General features: G+C 37.8%; 1 protein-coding gene across 2 annotated transcripts in view; it reads right to left on the minus strand.

The window, feature by feature from the left end:
* Window positions 1–14,195, minus strand: part of LOC144470804 (dual 3',5'-cyclic-AMP and -GMP phosphodiesterase 11) — a 175,405-nt gene extending 161,210 nt beyond the window's left edge. The window contains exon 1 of one of the 2 annotated variants that reach the window (XM_078182344.1): window positions 13,768–14,195. The gene's annotated coding sequence lies outside the window, so the exon portion shown is untranslated. The remainder of the gene's footprint in view (window positions 1–13,767) is intronic. The other variant, XM_078182343.1, reaches the window with a different exon arrangement.
* Window positions 14,196–16,300: the final 2,105 nt, after the last annotated feature.

Consider the following 16,300-nt stretch of genomic DNA (forward strand, 5'->3'; position numbering starts at 1 on the left):
ACAGTCGTGAAAACTTGCACCACGTACGAGTAATTAACTGCGATTTTTCCGAACTCGATTCCGCCGTTATTCAACTGTAAAAAGAGAACTTGGATTTTCTCTCCAGATATGTTACTATACCAGAAATAAATCTCATTCGGCGTCGTCATCGCTACTGTAATTTAACTTCGACTTTGCTCTCACTGTTAACATAAATTTCCTCGAATGACTTTCTCTCAAGACCTTCATTCACTAATTTTCCATAAAGTGGCAGATATTCGCTGTAACATTTCATTAAATTTTATGGCTAATTCAAGAGCTTTACAAAGATTTACTGACTCCGTAAATTCAGATCGCGTAAATTGATATCGCGGATAAAATATAGGGGTGAGCCTCGGGTCGGGTCGAGCGCGACTCGGGTCGGGTCGGGTCGGTACCCGAGTGTCTATAATACTTGGATGCCAGAAAATTTCAGTCTCCGGCTTCGAAATAATCCACTCGAAATGTCGGGTACCCGCTCACCACCAATAAAAAATACCGCGAAAATAGTCTCATAATTTACCGCGTAAAGAAATGCGCGTAATTGGAGGGATAATTGTTTACGCATCTTTGCAATCGTCAAATCGTTCTTGTAAACTAAAAAGAAATATTATCATATCGTAAATAGTTATAATCTTTCATATTACAACAAAAAATCAGTTTTCATTTTGCCTCAACCTGCTGAATTCAGAATAGACAATTCCTATTTTGCATAAAGATTCGCGATATAGACATTGTAGATAGTAATAAATAATAATATACATAATTTACAATAAAGCTTTTAAAATGCAACACAGCATGCACAATAACCAAATCAATTGTATTATCATGCTACCACGTTTATCAGAAAAAAATGTTCTTGTCAATGAAAGCAATCCTCCTCTCCCTAAAATGATTATAAATAAATTTTTGCGACTCTTTCGAACGAAAAATTCGAAATGGGTATTTATTTTCCAAAATGTATGTTCTAGCAAAATTCTGTCATAAAGGAAAGGAAAGAGTTTGAACCGCAAATAGTCGAGGATCTTCGATTAGGCGCGGTGCCGATCCACGCGTTTCCGATCGGAATCCGAGTGTGTTCTCTTCGTGATCTAGAAACCGCGGTTTCCGACAGAGAAATCCTGTCGTCCGAGGACGACAGGATGCGGGTTCGCCGACTCTTCTGAAACGCTGTTCCACGGAACTTTCGACCCGAATACGTTCGACCACGCGACATCGCGCGGCGCGATAACGATACCCGTCCTATTCTGTATTATCTCGAGTAGCTTTTCGCGACGCGGCGGGTTCGCTGCACTCTCCTCGCCTGTAAGACCCGATATTTTTTTTTTACGGTTTCCGGCGTGATCGTTGTCGCCTATCACCGGCCGTTAACGGGGATGTTGTTCGAACGGACTTGTAGGTGCACGGTCCGAGGTACAATTGCGTGGTTATTGGCCGTTCTGTTACGAAATCGAACGGATGCGGTAAGTAACCGCGGAAGAACATCGAAAAATAAAATAGGAAAAATTGGAAAGAAAGTGGAAGAGGTGTGACAGGAGTGGGGGGGACGCTGGTGAAAAGTACAGATTGAAAAGTAACGGATATGGTAATCGTGAAAAAAGATCGAAAGACGGAGAAATCCGCGGTCGTTGCGTAACCCGAATTTCTTTTCTTTCCGCGCGCCTTTCGATTCGATTTTGTTTTTCGAAAATGTGATCAAATTATGTAATCATTATGTAATTATAGCAGAGAACAAAAAGGGAAGTCAACTATCACCAATTAGTTATCCATTTTTGAGATAGTTATTGGAACGGAGTCATGAAGAAACAAATATCAAATATTAATAAGTTGTTTCTTTTACTACCTGTAATAGGTAAAACACGGAATAATTAAGAACTTAATAACTGTGTTATTAAATTCTTGCACAATTCTATATTTTAGCTACTCATTTTTCACCGCGTATAATTTGCAGTCCGGTCATGAACAAGTGCACATTACGCGGACTATTGATAATTAACAATCATCGCGCGGATTATTCCGCCTTTGCTTGATAACCTGTATACAATATGAGCGAATATTCGATATTTTTGTGACGAACGGTATTTTTACTGCCACTCGTGTGTCATCTGTTTATTCGCTTTCGTCATAAACGCGTGAAGTCTGCAGTTTAATGATAACCGAGGTATCATATACTGTACATATGTACATACATGCCGTACAACAGTCGGGGAGACTCGTTTTCACAGCGATTACTTCCTTCCTGTCTCTTTTCGGTCCTTGTTCATTTATACTTAATTGCCACGTGCACGGAAGACCTTTTATTCGGATAGCCCCTTTTATTTTATTCCGCCGGGGTCCCCTGTGATCCAGCCATCGCCGCGCGAATGCTAAAGGAAGGTTATCGATCCCGTAGGAATACTTATGGCCATCGATGCGGAAGTTGGTGCGCTAAAGTGAACAATTTCAGGGCTCGAAACGTCAAAGAAAATTAATCATCGGCGACTGGGAATCCCTCTTTCATTTTGCATGCTGACTATCGATTCCGGCGACCACGAAAAGTTCGATAATATTGGCACAGTTTATCGCGTGAAACGGAAACCGCGGGGCTCGTCCCCCGCAAATTTTAACCCTGACCAATTTCGTTCGGTGGATTTGGCAAAATAAAAATTTTCTTTCGTGTTTCGGAAGCAACAATCGGCATTACCACATTGCAAATATTCCTGGAAATTTACATCTTCGCTAGTCGTGTTTACGAAGATTTCAAATAAAAAAGTAAGTTCCCTGCGTCAATGGAAAGACTTCTCGTTGTAAACAGGAAGGGAAATGCTGTTTAAAAGTTTGTTAATTCATAAGTTTTCCTGCATTTTAAAATCCTGTACGCGTCGCAAATGTAAAAACATCCGCGATCTAGACACGACCGTCATCATGTTAAAAATTGATTGATAATACGCTAAAGATCGCACGAACTTATGGCAAAATAGAATGTAAAAATAGCTTGTACTAAATAACTATTTTCTCAAAATTCGTTCATTTTTCAATTCTACAGTATTTTTCAAAATTCTTATAAGTTTCTACCTCTTTAACTTCGTATTAATAACTTTTTAAATTATTTAACTTATTCTTTTCTTAAATTATTACAAATGACAGCTCTCTGACATTCTTATGAACGAATAAGTAACTGTAATGCTATGGGATACCTTAATAGCGAATCATGGACGATTGTGAAAGAGACGTACTATACCGACATAACGAACGTTTTGCATAAAATATTCCGCCGATGATAACGTTTATTTCGGCTAATGACTCACGGTCGAATAATAAGTGGTTAAGATCGTAACTCTATTCCTATTCTCTATTTTCGGTTTATTGAATAATGACTCCTCAAGGTCCCAAAATATTCGGTGACGTTGCTGGTTTTTCGCCAAACACGCGCTACCAGCTAAAGTGTCCGGCCACTTATTTGGTAAGCACCGTGCGTACGTACACGCATTAGAAATTTCACAGCGGCATCGTAAATCAAATCGTCCGACTTTCGTTTCTGACGGTTTCGTGGCCACCGTGCTACGCCGAGGACGATCCCAACTTCAGAACGCGTTAAGCTTCTTACATATCATGGTGCACATGTTATGGATAATATTTGCCCTTACTGCCGCCTGCACTTTCTGTCTACTGTCCATTTTTTTTTAAACTAACGAACACCGCGCCATTATTCGCGCCAAATTTTATCCGAATAATTTTTCGAATAATGTACTGTATAAATAATTATTTAAATAACGATTTGAATAAATTCTGTGTATAAAGTTTGATTCCATTAAAATTTCGAATGAAGTTCTACTTAAATAGCATTTATAATATAGTTAATTACTCCAGTAAAATTTTATTCGTGTAACTTTTCAAATATACTAGTTCAATGAAATTTTATGTAAATCAATTGTTGTTAAAAAACATTTGCGAATAAGAGGATTTATATCAGTTGAAAATTGATGTCATATAAGATTTTTGAATTTGTAGCCTTGCTGTTTAATTTGTAATTACTTATCGGAATAGGCAATTTGTTTCGGATAAAATTTTATGGGGATAATATTTTATCGAACAAATTCTACGAATATCGCAAGTAAATGTGTTGTTATTTTATATATATAATATCGTTTTGTACTGGACGGATAACTTTTATGTTCGATGAAATTAAATAACAGATATTCACTTGGGACCGTAAATAAGTTATCGCAATTGTAAATATAGTACGGATTAACAGTACTAATGAATACTAATTAGATTATTTGTAAACAGATTCGAGCGAAATTCTCTTTCACGCTGACCTGTTTTAAGATAAATAATGTGTTTATGAATTGCACGATAAACAAGAGAAAAGTACACGTGACCTTGAATAATTTTAATAAATTGGATATGATGAATGGTTTAATTCTTGTGTCGTCGGTAATATTTCGTGTTTTAAAATTTCATTGACATTTTCAATTTTATCGTGGATGTATGTACCAGCGATTATTTAATACTCAACGCATGTTTCACACAGTACCCGTTTACATTAAAATTATATTAAGTTTACACTTGTTAGCATAGATACAATTTGCTATTAAATAGATATAACTATTTTCGAAGCATTTCAAAGCTTTAACTATAAATTTTCTCGTCACAGGACTTCATGTAAATTCTTGTTTGGAAAGATATCTTATTATACAAATGATATACAACTGCTATTGGCTCTTGTTAATTCATACGATCTTTTGCATTTTAGAAATCCGCACGTGCCATAAATGCATAAAGATCGGTAGGTGAGCAATCAGAATCGTTTTTTTTTTTTTTAGAAAGAGAAAACAATAGGACTTTCTACCGGCTGATAATTTAACGGAACGTTGGAAAATTTCGAACGCCCCACAAAATTCAGGGCTCGCGTTTTGCTTGTTCGAAAGGAAGAAGCGTAATCGGTAATATCGAAAACTCGCGGGCCTCATCGGCTAATCTATCAAACACCGGCGAAACTTGTTATCCCCAGGGCCAACAGTGAAAACCAGATTAACCCGTCGCCGATAGTTGGTAACTCGATGAGAAATCGCGAAAAGTTCGTCGATAATGGCAGCCAACAATATTCCTAATCCACCCAGCTTCGAATGATGCTGCTTTATCACTGTTACGTGTCATTTTATCGTGCGCGAGATTAGGCTGACGTCAATGTAAAACATCGAAGATGTTACTTCTTTCGGTTGTTGGAAGTTTTATCGGCCGACAAAAGTCGAATCGTCACGGCTGCAGCATGTGGGAGCGAACAATCAACACAGCAGTCGCGCCGAACCAGTCGAATTATCTGATCTACGGTTCCTGTAAACTACATGAACTTACGAAACGCTGTTCTCATGATCGTCGCGATAATTCATATCTTTTAATCGAAATTTAAATCCCCGAAGATATTTCAAACTATTTGAAAAAAGGAAAAGAAAAAATATACATAAAATATAAGAGCTGCCTACATTATAATACATTTATTATTTGTTTGCTCATGTTTGAGACCAAGTATAATACATTAATTAGTAGTAATAATATCTGATTGGTAGGAATATTTAAATAAATACTATAGCTTTCCAAATTTATTAGAAACTATTGTTAATGACATAAAATCTCAACTTATCTTTACGATCGTGTACAAAAATTGTCCCCTTCTCGTTTCGAATTTTTCATTATAAAAATATCTAATCACCGACGTATTACCTTGTATTTTATACGAGCAATATTGTTTGACTATTTTTTGTTTACTGACGATCGCGATTGGAAGTTCGTAGGAGAATTATGGGGACACGAGTTCCATGATTAGACTGCAGAATCTGTAATTCGATTAATTTTCCAATTGACGAATTTCGTGGCTGCGTCCCAGGGAAGTTTACATGGGTGGCATGAAGATACATTCAAACTGGAATCCACGACTGAATTACTAAGTGATCGCGTGAGTTATTGCCCTGCCGCGTTGCAACTTAAACAACGCCGGGTGAGTGTCGGTGCTAAGAACGAATTGATTTGTCGTGATCTAGTTTAAATCGTCACGTACACGCCCCACAAATCCGTAACGAAAGCAATTCATTATTCCGAGTAAAAGTAACACGTTCTTTTTTTTATCGCTCGACAAATCAATTTTCATTTCAAGTTGAACGAAAGACAGCGCGCGACAGATTCTTACGTACGTTCGCTCATCAGCATACTCGACGGACCAGCACCGGCGATCGTAATTATGACAATGACGACAATCACACCGATCTGAATCTGTTAAGCAAATTAGTTCCAAAATTTTCGTAATTAATTGCACAACGATTGACGCTTTGGCAGCCGCGGCATGGACCTCAAAAATTGCATGAAATTAAGGTGTTTCATTGAATTGAATTGCAAAGTTATACGTCATCAATTACTCAACATACTTACCTATTTCGAATTTTAATAAAATAAAGAAACTATTATGGACTGGCGTAGAATATAGTTTTTGAAAATTAAATTTTAAGTAATTCCGTGTGGTTATTAAAAAATATTGAATGATATTGGTACCGTAATAAATACGTGATAATTGTGAAATCATGAACTCCGAGAGCTCTCCATCTGATTACAATCGTCGTTCGTACAACTAATCGGAAGATAACGATACCGCTTAAATCGCACATAGATTTTAGGACAGCTTAGCCGATATAAATATTAATTCCAGCTAAAGCTGTTATATCTCATTGCAAACACCATCAGCTTAATGATAAAACGTTGCCGCGAAACATTTTACCACCAGCGTAAGTGCAAGTTATGTTCTATCGCAGCATAGCTTTTATAAATTTTATTTATAAAAATTCCAAATCAGTAATGAGCTTTCTCAAGACAAAATAATATTTTAACTATCCTGAATTAATGTATTTGCCTCGATAATAATTAAAGCCAATAATGTTATTAGCGAAGAAACCGGCGTTAGCTGAAATATGCATGTATACTAAATATTCAGCCGAAATTCCAAGTCAACACAGAGCTAAGATGTTCCAGTTTACAGCAAATTGTGCGGCGACGTGCAACAGCGACGTGCTACGAAAATATCGAGCGCGGCGCGCGATCAAATTTTCTCTCAAACTTGATTAAATTACGCCGCAAACTTATGAAAATTTCAGCCCGCTCTTGAAAAGAATTCTTTACCAAGCAAATGGATTTTTAAATGGCACGTTTTTGAAAATCCTTCGCATCGAAAGCGACCGAAACTGTGACTAAAATTCATAGTATTTGATCGAAGTCTATTAGAACGATTCCCAACCAACAATAATGTTTCCGCGATATAAAGTTGCAAAACAATGTCAAAGGTGATAAAATTAAAATTGCGAATACTATCAAAACAGACGAGCAATTAGAAGAGCACTTAGTTCCTTAAAAAAGTGCATTCCCTCCTTTTTATCACTTCGCTGTCTTAAATGGAACATATATTTCCGAGACACCCTGTACATAAGAAAATCCTATAATCAAGCAGTTTTTCCCAACAATTTCTTCTACATTTCTCAAATAGCAAACTTCCGTTACTGATCCGTATCGCAAGTTGCATCAGAAAGTTGCAGCTCGCTCAAATACACCGCAGTCTACTTTTATCAATCGAACAATGAATGATTATCAGCAGTCTGGTTAGCACAAGTTCTCCATGTTATATCTAGCTGGCCACGAGTTTATCAGTCATGGTGCAAGACGAACCGAAAGACGACACACGAGCGACTTGACGGAGCAGCGATCATCGCGAACTTCTAGGAAGATAGGATCCGTATCGGCGTTTCAGTTCGCGTTGCAAACTTCGCGCGAGATAAAACGAGTGGAGTGCATAAACGTTACGATTTATCGCGCGGCTCGTCGTACAACTTTGTCCGATACGAGCATCCGAACGACGATCGTGACTCCATGTGGGAGCTGTCGTACGACACGATCATGTTTGACCGCGGTACATACGGATCTGGCCATAAACTCCGTCCGTATTGCAGGTTGATGATCCGTATGGTCCTGCGGCGACCATATTTCCCGTCCCGAAATAGAAATATCGAAGGAAATCGTGTGCCACCGCTGTACACGCGATTCCTAGGCGATTCCGCCGGCAACTGTTTCCACGCCGAAAATGCTTGTCCCGGTTCTCGGAACGTTTTTACGGTGGCGAGATAAATTCACTGTTATCTTTTATCGTGATGCTTCGTTTACTGGAAAACACTCCTTAACTCTTCTTTCTACAATCGATTTTATAGAAAGAATGACTGTGCTTCGCGGGGTATACGTGACCTTTTATGATCGCATTTATTTCATATAGCATTTATTGTGGCTTATACTTCAGGCCGATATTATTGATTACACATTTTATTTATTTTTACGATAGTAATGTCAAATTTGAAGATCACCGGTTGAGAATTAATTTAAAAACTGTTCAATATTAATGTTTGCGAAATTATTATTTACAAATAAATCTATCGAGCTTTAATCAATGAAACTGAAATTGCAAAGTTAAAATTTATCGTAGTGGTTGGTATTATAATTCTTTTGCATTCTAAACTAGTCAAATTAGTGTTAATAGGTTTTAAGAGTACGAATGCTGAATTTTAAAAAAATTCGTCTGAAAAATGCTCGAGATGGGATTATTTTAGATTATTTGTAAAATAGATAGCATTTCGTATTGTGCGATAATTGTGCGGTCGTCTGATCAAATTTTTCATTAACATTACCGAAAAAGTTAATCATTTTTTCCAGATTTTAAGCAGCGCTTATCAGAGAACACCCACACCGCATGCATAATGCATGTACTCTCAGGCATACGCAAATATCCGTATTCTTCTGCAGTGACTGCCAAGCTCTAGCATACATAATACAGTCCTTGTTTTATTTCTACGAAAAAAACTCGTCCCTGTGAAAGTATTTCCCACTCTTCGTGCTTACTCGTTTTTTAAAAATGAAGTTTTACCGATGCAGCAGATAAAGTTACACGCCTTGAATAAAATGTCTACCAACTGTAAAACAACAAACGCACTTCTAAGATAATATTTCGATAAATAATTTCTGCGTCAATTTTTCGTCCAGGAATCATTTGCATTCTATATTATTCAAGTGTAAATTGAAATCATATATCGAACTTAATATATTAAAATAAAAATAGCGAAAAATTGCAAAATAAGAAAATAATATTACATTATTTTTATCTGAATAAATTAATTAAAGCAAGGAAGAAATATCTATGCAACTCCTGCATGTTGCAACTAACCAAGATAAAGATTTATCTTGCACAAAGATCCGTACTGTTATCCCGAATATTTATAATTTTATTTATAATATAAACTACAAACGTGAGATAAACATGCAAAGACCTAAATTAAAAACTAGATAAACAAATAACAATATTCATAATCCGGATCCAGATAAGTCCGAGTTGTTAAAATGGGTAATAAATCCTTTCTTATCATTTTTGTAATCGCAATGCTAGTTTTTCGTTTCTATAGAATAGATCGTGCTAGTCTGAAAAAAGGCGACGTTCCATATGAATCCCCGAATAAATTTCACAGACGACTAACCATGTCTCCATGATCGAATGCCTCCGTCTTTCCCGTACAGTGGTATTACAGGAAACTTGTCGTCGTCTGAATTGCAAATTCGAAAAGAAATTCGTATTATTGATTTACCGGACGGTCAAACGACGCAAACAGATTGGATGGAATGCAGTCTACGACGGACTATTACAGATATTACAACGGATAAAGTTGTTCCGGGATTGATTTAGATGTTAGCCGGAGAATGAAACTGAAAGGCGACGCGCGGCAGTCTGGAAAAGAACCGTTCATGTTGTGCAAACAGCGAATCGACGATCGTTTACGATGGAGAAATAATCGTCCGGACACACAATGCACGTTGCATGTAACCTTGCACTTGTAACAATGGTGTATATACATCGGGGAACCTCACTCGTCCTAACTGTCTGCGATGAGGTCTATTTCCACTCTCCGATTTCCCATTACGATTTTTTTTGTGCGCGCGAAAAAGGACTCCGTTGCAGGAACGGCTGCAGGTATAGTCGGAATTATGCGCGTACATGCCGATTGTAGTTTTTTTTTTTCAGGCGTAAATGAAACAGTTTATAAATAACGCGAATATATGCTACCTCATTTTCACGAATTTTTGTGTATCCGAAACTATTTTAATGACTGCAGTGTACAGCGATTGGCAAACAAATTTATGATTGTGTAAATATAATATTTTTGTACTGTATATTTTTATTTAATATATTTATGTAAATGTGGTCACGATTTCATTTGTTGAGGAACAGAATAAAAAAAGGAATGCTAATATTAGATATCCTTTTGGAGTTATACTGAAATTTAAAAAAAAACAATTCTTAAAATAACTAAAATTATTGTGAAGTTTTAAGTAAAAGAAAGAATAAAAAGGCAAGAAAACGTGTAAATATCATAATTTTTTTTCGTAACAGTTGAAAAAAATCATATCCTCTCTAAACATTTAAATGTGCGACGTTTCCACTAAAGGGGTTAACGAATGAAAACTATCGTCGAAATATTGCCCGACTTAAGTTATATTCAATTATCGGTGACAAGCATTTTTTTCGTAAATATTTTTAAGGTAATAAATGACAGCCTACTTGTCGTGCCGTAGAATGTTTACTGCGGGAGAAGCAACGTTTTCGTTTCAAAATATTTATGTATCGCGTGGATCAAGATCACGACGGACGTATGATTAATTATTATCACGCCGCGCACAAGATATCGCTACAAGATCGCAATTAAATGCAGCGAGCACATTTTGTTACGTATTACTATCGCGTTGCTGCGATCGTTAAAACAATTCCTGATTTCACGAAATAATAGCGCACCGCTTATTTTTTTTTTACTTCGAATAGTCGGCGAGCGTTTTGTTTTACAAAGTGATTACGAAACAATTAAAAAACGTCTGATAATATGAGCAAAAAGCATTGGCTAATTGACTATACTGATCTTTATGCTAAACAAAAATTGTCTGCATAAATTGTAACCAGATAAAAATCTCTTCTCTTAAATAACTCCAATACGATCGATTTAATTCGTATTCTTGAAGTCCTTTAATCTTCTTACCGTTTCGTATTACACCTGACAGTGATTGCCATAAATGCATAAAAATCTGCTGACGATATTCTAATTGGTTTCACTTTCATTAAAATTCATAACAGGATTTTCCATATCTTCCGCTGAGACTGTAAAACCGTTTCGATTAGTCATGGATGATCGTTGGATAGTTCTTGAGAAAAATAATAATTTAAACATCAAAGATATTTGTCATAATACCAAGTACGAACGTTAACATTTTTGCAGCGCTAGTCATCACATTTCCTTCTATTGCGCTCAGAGTTCATCTTTTTTGGAGTGTTGTAGGGGGGGGGGGGGGGGGGGGGGGGCACGAAACAGGGTCCATTGTTCGATGCTGGAGGCGAACGACTCTTTTTCGCACACGACCATTGACGTTCATTTACGTCACCACGATTGGTTTGCTTAAAAACCGCGGAAAATGCAACAAAGATCTCGTGTACGCCTCTTAGCCAAGACAACTATTGCGATACCATATTATTAGCATAAACAGGTGAAATTATAGTTACCACTTCAAAAACTATTACAATCAGGCAAGACTTTTATGTAAAATAAAGATTACCCAAGCATGTAAATTGTATTCAAAGTTAAATAAATTAAAAAGAATTTAGGAATATTTTCCACTTTTTCCAACGCATTTGAAGTTCGATATTTCCTTCGGTCATTAGAAAATCCACAGTGCGACCTTGTAAAACGCAACGTCTGACAATTTTATTTCATACAAAAAATGTCTGTTTCGAAAAACGACCGACTACTCTAAAAATCTGCAACTGACATTCCTGTAACCGCGCGCGCGCACGAAAAATCGCCACACACTGATAAAATACAATTTTATTTCTAATGACATGCTCCTGCGTCGAGACTGTTCAGCATTTCAGAAATGATAATTATTGTTAGTACAGTATTAGCTTATACAAAGGAAGCCGTGTCCGTTAATAATACTAAAGATAGAGAATGACAAAATAATGAAACCGCGCGTCAAGCAAAAATAGTAGGAACGCGGAAGAGCGTTTGCTATTTTACCAGTTAGCGGCGTCATATTTACACGTGGCTCTATCTTCGAACACGTGTATTTCGAAATAGCTTGGTACACATAATATAAGAAGCGAACGCAGAAGCAATCGATGGGAACGAAATAAGCATCGCGTGGTTTTAATCTAATTACGCGCACACGAAGAAGTCCATGGGTTTGTCACTCGGTTGGACCGTGAACCAGAAATTCATTGAACAAAAACGAACAGATTGAAATTTCGAACAATTACAGAACATCCTGTTCGCGCGGACACCTGGATGACGTACGTCCGAGCGAACAAATTACGACGTCGTGTAACAATACCGATGTTTCCCAGCGAAAACAAAACTGTCACTCGATTCCGTCGTTTACAGGAACTACCGAGCCGACGCGCTGCGCCGAAGAACGAAATCGCATTACGCAGTGCAGAACGGGAACGAACGAATTATCACGGCAGAAATCTGCCTTACCCTCGTCGACACAAACCTAGAAACAGTTATCCGGTTTTTACAGCGAGAACCCCGCGAAACCAGGAAAACTCGTTAGAATCGAGTCGAGGAAGTTCCTAGCCTATTTTCTCGCAAAACAAAGCGAACGGATACGCCGATGAAACGAAAACAGCTCGGCGATAGGAAAACGGAAGCATACTTGGCATTCTTGGCTCGGATATGCGACGATAATGGACAGTTGTCATATACGCATCGCTGGTACAAATAAAATAAGCTGCGCTCTTCCTGGAGATAACGTTGCTCTGCCCTCCCCCACCAGCCGGCAACCCCCGCCCGAACCCCTCACGCCCCCCTCGCATTTCATCCTCGCGATCCAGCACACAACCACGTGCGCTTCCACGAAAGTGCAAACCGAGGCGAACTTCGAGTCGTGTTTAAAAAAAACACGTGTCTGCAACAGCGAGTTTCCAGGGTCAACGTAGTGTCGTGCAATCGACAGTTATCACGTGTGTATCTCGTCCGATTGAACCCCGTCGAAGAATCGCGCACCAACCGATTAAAAACACACGGACACGCGCACGCACTGCGCAGACGCGTGCAAAATCGAAATAATCTCCGCGATAAGACGGTCGCGCACGTTCTTTTGTTCACCGCGAGATATTTGGATCCCCTTAAACTGGTACCACGATCTTCATAGAAATTATTGGTATGCCATGGATCGAAGTTAGATTCTCGCAGATGTCAAATAATAGCACAACAAACAATCTAATCCTAGATAAACGCTCCACTGATATTTCGTTCTCGGACAGTTTATAAAGCATGAGAAAAACGCGGCAATTTAAGCTTTTACGAAAATATAAAATATCCGGATGACAATGGTTACTCACGATCATCCAGTGTGCCAGATCACAGTCGAAACGCGGGATCATTTATAATTTGATTTTATCAATCTTTCTGGACGAAACTTCGATGGTACAATGGAACACGCGATAATTCGAATCAACTATAGGACACTGGACATTCGAATTGGCGTGTTTATGTACTGTTAAATGCATCGGGGCACTCGGAAGAGATGTGTATATAGCGAAGGATCCAGGAAAGCGCGAACAGACACGTCGCCATCTAGGCCAGAATGTAAACAAAGGAAGCGAGAGGAGCGCGGCCGTAGATTCGCGTGTGCACCGAAGGTTCGACGTACCTTTCGAAGAAATGGAAACGAGGAAAGTTACGGTGAAGAGGCTGCCCCTCGCCGACGGGATTCTGCTCGAGCAGGACCGGATCGACTTTCACGATCGACGTAAAGGTGGTGTTCCTTCCGCCACGGTTGTTTCTCGGTGTTTTCTCCCGCGTCGTTGCCGGCGCACGGTCGATCATGCACGACGCGTACCGGGTCGTTCTCGCGGCGGTTCGAATTTCGAAACTCGAGACGCGCCAATTCTCGCGGCACCGGGGCGAGAAGGTGACCGAAAAGATCGAATGTGAAAGCATCGACGCCTGTCCGCGACGCGACGAAACGCTTCCACTGCCGGTTGCCGGATGACTGACGGAGCCGTGTCGCGCCTATTGGCCAGCACTGAAACTGCGACACCTGGCGCCCCGAGCTTCGAAACACTCCCGATTCCCGGACGTGTCTGCCCGTGAACACCTGTCGTACGGACACCGGAAACCGGCCTGCTTTTCGGCCAGGACCCGTTGACACTTCGACTGACAGACACGGCGGGGTGTTTCCACTGATACGTCCGATTTCTCGCGTACCGGCGAAATCGGCTAGACGGATATCTAACGAGGGGACCACCGCGCGTATCTTCGTGCGAAATACGAATTTTCTACGACAATTGCAACGAGCAGAAGTCAGCCCGGAAACTCTTTCTTTGGTTGATAACTTCAGCGGGTTGAAAATATTGTGTTAGATATTTTTGAACAATTTTAATTTTTCTAATGTTTTAACAGTTTGGCAAGTATGTCATCCATATGTGGCTGATGGTTTAATCACATTTGAAAATTAATGGGACTTTAAAGAGACTACCAATGTGTAAAATGTTAATGCTAGTTTACAATGATTGGTTTAGTTCTTTCTTTAATTCAAAATTTTAGAACTTCTTAGTTCAAGTAGGTATATATTATACTAAAAGTAATAAGAATTTTAAGTAAATTTAGTTTCTTACGAAGCAACACGCGCCAATCACTTTTAGTGATCGGTAAGTTTAGCGTTAACCCTTTCACTGCTGTTTTCTATTACGTAGTCTAGTTTTTGTATTATTTTTATGATTGTATATCGAATTACGTGGCAAATGATAGAGAACATTTTTTAGGAGTACCACAAATTGAAAATGAAATTCTCGCAGGTACGTCGCTGTATGGATTAAACAATTAAAGGGTTAATCCTCTGATTAACTTTAGCGTCAACCGATTATTTATTTATGTAATTTAGTACTCTACCATGTTCATACAAATTTACATTAACATAGACTCGGATGAATAAATACGTGATAAAGTAAAGAAAATTTAGCAAAATTCAATTTTAACTCCGATAACGTGATAATTAAAAAAATTATTTAAGCGGTCTCTGTTACATGAGACCCGAAACATCATAAAAGGCCTAGTTTGCCCTTTGATATAAAATTGGCACAATTGTAAAAAAATTGATTCACATCATCAAGGTGATGTAAGACTTTATCAACCAATTAACTACACATATTGCAAATTCATACACAATGTAACAAGTAAATATTTACTATTTGTGTCAACACATATTGGCATTGTATTTACTAACAATTCCCTTAGCGAAATTGATTGTCAACATAGTTGAATGAAGAAGTAGCATGCTTTAGTTAGTTTAGTAGCGTGAATACAGAGAAATCAATTAAGTGAAAATGTTTAAAAATTAAATTAATATATTTTAGAATTCTTCTATCCCTCCTTCTACTCTAGCATATATAAATATAAACTAAATTTTATTCCAGCTGGTTCAGAAGAAATCATTACATAAGGATAATAAATTATCTCTCAGGTAAGATAAAAAATTAATACTTTCAAGAAACAACATCACATTATACAATATCAAAATAAAAGCAATTGCAACTTGCAAACGCGAAAAAAGGTAAACGCTTGCGAAACTCTGAAGCTCCAAGGTGAAGGCAGACATAAAAGTACCTCCACTTGAAATTCTTAATTACTGCAAAATATATGGTGGCAGATAAGAAAAAGCGAATGCTCTCTGATATTTTTCAATTATTTAAAATATTATTATAAGAAGATAGCATTCGAAGAACTCATCATATACTCTATGTCTGAGCATTATAATTTATAAAATGTTTGAGAATAAAAGAAGACACACTTTAGTTCAGTAATTTCATTTTTTATAATTAGATTGCGAATTTTTATACTAATTTACATTTATATAGTTGCAGGAAAATTTGCATATAAATAGAATGTTGTAGTTTCAAACAATTGTTAAACGATATTAACTTCTACGAAGTTCCGTGTTTCGCCGTTTTAGTTTTTAATTTGTATAGCCTACATTATTCCAATATTCCATTAATAAATATATTATAAAAATAAAAGAAGTGACGCAAAATCCCTCCTTACGCTCGCACCCTTTTTGTTACCGCAACATTCGCTTTATCTATACTTATTATTACAGACACACGCGTAGTAATTTAGCATAGTCGTAGATACATTTATTATAATAACAATATGACTACGAAATGTTGCAGTGAAAATGTAATAAA

The sequence above is a fragment of the Augochlora pura genome, chromosome 6 (genome assembly GCF_028453695.1).
Source record: "Augochlora pura isolate Apur16 chromosome 6, APUR_v2.2.1, whole genome shotgun sequence".
In the NCBI taxonomy this organism is placed as follows: Eukaryota; Metazoa; Arthropoda; class Insecta; order Hymenoptera; family Halictidae; genus Augochlora; species Augochlora pura.